Consider the following 4,337-nt stretch of genomic DNA (forward strand, 5'->3'; position numbering starts at 1 on the left):
CTCCTGGTTACTGTGGATTTTCGATGGCAGATTAAAAAGACGGAGTGAATTCGTAACAAACTGATTTGTATTGAGTACAGTCGAAGAAATTTAGTTTTCGGGTTTTCCAAAGGTATTAATCTTATTTAACCCACAATTTATCCCACAACAATGGAATCCACAAATTTAAATTTAGTTAGCACAGCGGTCACAATGACGGCGCTCCAGTATCCAAGGGTGGATAAACTAAATTTTGGTTTTGGCTACATTTTCGCTTGGTTTTTAATTATTACATTAGACTTCTAAATTAAGAGTATCTTTATGCAAATTAAACCGTTTGAATTAAAAAAAAAAAGTTTTGTATCAGTGAACGATATAGGAAAACATTCAGTACGTCTCAACAAACAAAAGAATGTAAAACATATTTGTGCATTAGCCACCCTACGTCCGTCATCGCTTTTATTGTCTTCAAAAACATATTGTGCGCTTGTCATGATATGTATCAGAAGTTTTTTTTTTTTTATTTATTTCCTCATAAAGGAATTTGCATCTGTTCGATGTAAAGTGCGGAGCACCATTAGAAAAAAAACTTGTCGCTTAAGAATGATCAAAAAATCGCTGGACGCAGCAGTTTCAACTAATGCTTTGCAGGATATAGAATAAAAATTAGAGAAACACCAAGAGCCGTCCATTTGGAATCTTCGTCATCATTACTTCAACTAAAGGTTTTTTTTTAAACGAAACGGAAGTTCGCACGCAGATTCGGATCAGAACAACTCATTCTTTTTCGCTAAAGCTCGTAGCCGTCATGAATCGATTCCCGTGAAGAATCGACAAAGATAAAAAATCGGCAAGGTGTGAAGAAACGCTGACAGAAACAAAGAATGATAAATTTGTCTTTGTTGCGTTTCTTCACTCTTGGGAGATTCTTCGTGGTGACCACAAATGATGATGATTTTGTTCAATCCTTGGAAATTTATCCTTTTACGAAATTTATCGCAAAGGCGTTATTTGTTTCTTTTGAGTTTTTTCTCAATTGGTTTTTGTTTAATTTACATGAAAAATTTGTATCTGTCTCCCAGATTATTTAGTTTAAAAATCGCAGTTGAATTATTAGTGAAAATTAAACAGCCTCCATACACTTCGGCCAACACTCAACGGGGAACAGCTGCATACTCGATATTTCAACTGGTGCGCAAAATTTTGAAAATAATGAATTTTTGTCTGTTTACAAAAAGTTTTTTTTTTATGTTTTTCGTCTGAAATGATGAAATATTTTTAGGTTGCGAATTTTGTATTTATATGTTGTATAGTGAGTTCTTTTAAGGTCGAAAAACTTTATCCGGACCTCCAATGAAACACGACTGTGCCTTTCGGCTGTTTATTGAAAAGTGACTTTCGCAATTTTCTATCTTAACTAGGGTCACTTAGACTCTGCTGTTTATTTAGACTACTTGTCTTCACCACATAGAATTATATCAAGTGTATAATTCAACAAAAACATGGTAAATAAAATAGGGAAAATAAAGGGATTACAGTCCGTTTTTTTTTATTTCGGAACACATTTGAGATATTTTAGAGTTTTAAAAGTCATCGATTTCATGGCATCGGCCTATAACAGAAGATGCGTCCGTTTCACACTTTCTCGCAGGCGCACTTTTTATTTTGAATTTGAATTTTTCGTCATTTTAATTTTTTTGTTATTTTGCTACGCAAAGTGTTTAATTTCCGGTTTTAATATTTTATTTTATAATTTGGAGGTTCGATACTCTAATTTGAGACTGTGCGAATAACAGAATTAATATAAATAACTTATTTTGAAGTTTTATCAGATTTTTGTCGTAAATTTTTCAGTATAATAGTATTAGTATAGTTCTTCGGTAACGCGTAACATTTATTGACATTTTCAAGGTTATACACACGTTACAAGGCAGCGTCAATGTATAGAAGCACGACTAACCTTTACCCTACTGATTAAAATTTTTCAGATTTGGTAATTCAAAGAATTTACGACACATTTGTCGATTCAATACTAAGAACACACATTCTTATTCTACGGACTATAAAGGACCGTTCAGTGTGTGTGGCTTCTATTGCGACCATTTATGGAAGAAAATCAAAGCCTAGCTTAGAAGTTTCTTGAATTAAATTTAATCGCGAAAGGTAAGTTTATCAATGGCGGTAAACTCTGACATTTGTTTCAACTAAAACTAAAATCATTTTAGACGAAGAGGAAAGTCTTATTAGAATAATTTAGATGCTAATACTTTGGAATATCGCATATAAAAATCTTCGTAAAGGTTAATACAAACATTCGAAAATTTTCTGACGAAATGCCTAAAGCTGGGTTATGAAACAAAAGCTCTAGATTCATCGAAATTCAAAGGAAAAGGAAGAGCCAATATGCCGTAATTTGTAAGAAAAAACATGTGTAAAAGACACAAAAAGAACTGTTCGAAGTTTTATGAAGTACTTTATGAAGTTCCAATATTCAGCTCAAATTAGAAAAAAAGTTTTCATTCAGGCGGAAAAAAACTTCACATTCCCTCACCAGGTAGAGAGCCAAAACAACAACTTTTTCTCTCACCTTTTCTTCTACTTTTCGTTACAGTGGCATCACTTTTTGTTTCCAGTGACATCAATTTTCGTACCCACTCATGTCATTTTCGGACGTTTTCACCACCTGGGTCAAAAACAAAACTTTTCATACCTAGGACCAAAAAAGTGCGACTTCATCGCACTTTTTCTCCGTCTGATAATATACTTTTTCGACACAAAACACGTTTTCCACACAGAACATGTTTTTCCATGTGAAACACATTTCTTATCTGAACCATGTTTCCCATTTGAAACATGTTTTCTATCTGAAATATGTTTCCCATCAGAAGCATGTTTCGAATCTGAAACATGTTTTATATCTGAAAAATGTTTGACATTTTAAACATGTTTTCCATTTGGAACATGTTACTTATCTAAAACATGTTCCTTATCTGAAACATGTTCCTTATCTGAAACATGTTCCTTATCTGAAACATGTTCCTTATCTTAAACATGTTCCTTGTCTGAAACACATTCCTTATCTGAAACATGTTCTTATCTTAAACATGTTCCTTGCCTGAAACATGTTCCTTATCTAAAACATGTTCTTATCTGAAACATGTTTTCTACCTAAAATATTTTTCTATTGGAAATATGTTTACTATCAGAAAAATGTTTTCCGTTTGAAACATGTTCTCCATTTGGAACATGTTTTCAATTTGAAACATTCTTTCCATCTGAAATTTGTTTAATATCTGAAATATGTTTCCTATGTGAAACATGTTTTCTATCTGAAATATGTTTCCCATCTGAAATATGTTTTCCATCTGAAGCATGCTATCCATGCGAAACATATTTTCCATGCAAAAAAATATCTTCTAAAAACAACGAATACACTATCTTTAGTCGTACTGTTAACGATAATAAACAAACCACTGTTGCTACTTTCATCTACACTGATTATAAAATTAACTGACTTTCCCTGTTTACATGGACCAGACTGTCAAACAGCTGAATCGAAATAGTCCACAAAATTGAAAGTCGCGCGGCCACTATACCAAAAAATTACGACTATACGACAAAAATCTGATAAAACTTTTAAAAAAAGTTACTTATTTCGTAAATTACGTAAATTACTTTCTGTAGCAAAACAACGAAAAATTGAAAAAGATGAAAAATTCAAATTCAAAATAAAAAGTGCGCATGAGAAAAAGGCTGAAACGGACGCATTTTTGCTATTTGACATTAATGACTTTCGAAACTCTAAAAAATCTTACGGTGTTCGAATTTAGTTTGAACACACTGTAAAAAAAAAAAAAAATTGCTCGTGCTTGAAGTGCCTTGAATATATGCCCGTTTTTGACAAAAATAGAACAACCAAGATAAGAAAAATTGAATTTGAATGCCCGCCCATTGATTGTAATCGTTGTAAATTTTACCCTTATCGGTTCCATTGAATATTTTTGTCGCTCCTTACTGTGGATTTACATAGCAACGTAAAAGTGACAGATGCAAAAATTTTCTCATACGGCAACTCGAAATTTCATTCATAATTTTAATTTTATGAATTAAATTTCGGGTTGCAGTATTTAAAAAACATTGCATCTGTCACTTTTACGTTGCTATGTAAATCCACGGTTAGGAACATCGATGTCAGCATTTTACAATATCTCTATTAGAAACGTTTAATGTTTTTCCATTTTTTTTGTTTTTAACAAATGTTGTTGATTTTCTTTACATTGTTTGGATGAAAACAAGATACATACGAAAAGAGTTGCAAATGAGTTGCAAAAGAGTTGCATCGGAGTTGCACATGAAAA

This window comes from Bradysia coprophila, unplaced genomic scaffold (assembly GCF_014529535.1).
Source record: "Bradysia coprophila strain Holo2 unplaced genomic scaffold, BU_Bcop_v1 contig_70, whole genome shotgun sequence".
Lineage (NCBI taxonomy): Eukaryota > Metazoa > Arthropoda > Insecta > Diptera > Sciaridae > Bradysia > Bradysia coprophila.